The 496-nt window shown below is 18.3% G+C and overlaps 1 protein-coding gene across 3 annotated transcripts in view; it reads right to left on the minus strand.

The window, feature by feature from the left end:
* LOC107612194 (auxin-responsive protein IAA1-like) overlaps nucleotides 1-496 on the minus strand; it is a 4273-nt gene that overhangs the window by 2047 nt on the left and 1730 nt on the right. The gene's annotated exons all lie outside the window — the stretch shown is intronic.

The raw sequence follows: 496 nt of genomic DNA on the forward strand, positions 1-496 counted from the left end.
ATAATAATAATAATAATAATAATAATAATAATAATAATAATAGGATAAAGTATATTTTGGTTCTTGAAATTTGATAAAAGTTTCAAAAATATCCCTAAATTTTATTTTGTTTCAATTTTGTCATAGAAGTTTTCGATTTGCATCAAATATACTCTTAATAGCTAATTTTTCAAAAAATTTAAGACCAATTCAACAACAATTTTATAAGAACAACCCTCAACACAAGCAAATCAAGTATAATTTTCATGCTTTATTGTTAGATTGGTCTTAATTTTTTTGAAAATTTAGCCGGTAGGAGTATATTTGATGCAAATCGAAAATTTTTGGGACAAAATTGACACAAAATAAAACTTAAGGGTATTTTTAAAACTTTTGTCAAACTTCAAGAACAAAAAATATACTTTACCCATAATAATAATAATAATAATAATAATAATAATAATAATAATAATAATAATAATAATAATAATAATAATAATAATAATAATAATAATAA

The sequence above is a fragment of the Arachis ipaensis genome, chromosome B08 (assembly GCF_000816755.2).
Source record: "Arachis ipaensis cultivar K30076 chromosome B08, Araip1.1, whole genome shotgun sequence".
NCBI lineage: Eukaryota > Viridiplantae > Streptophyta > Magnoliopsida > Fabales > Fabaceae > Arachis > Arachis ipaensis.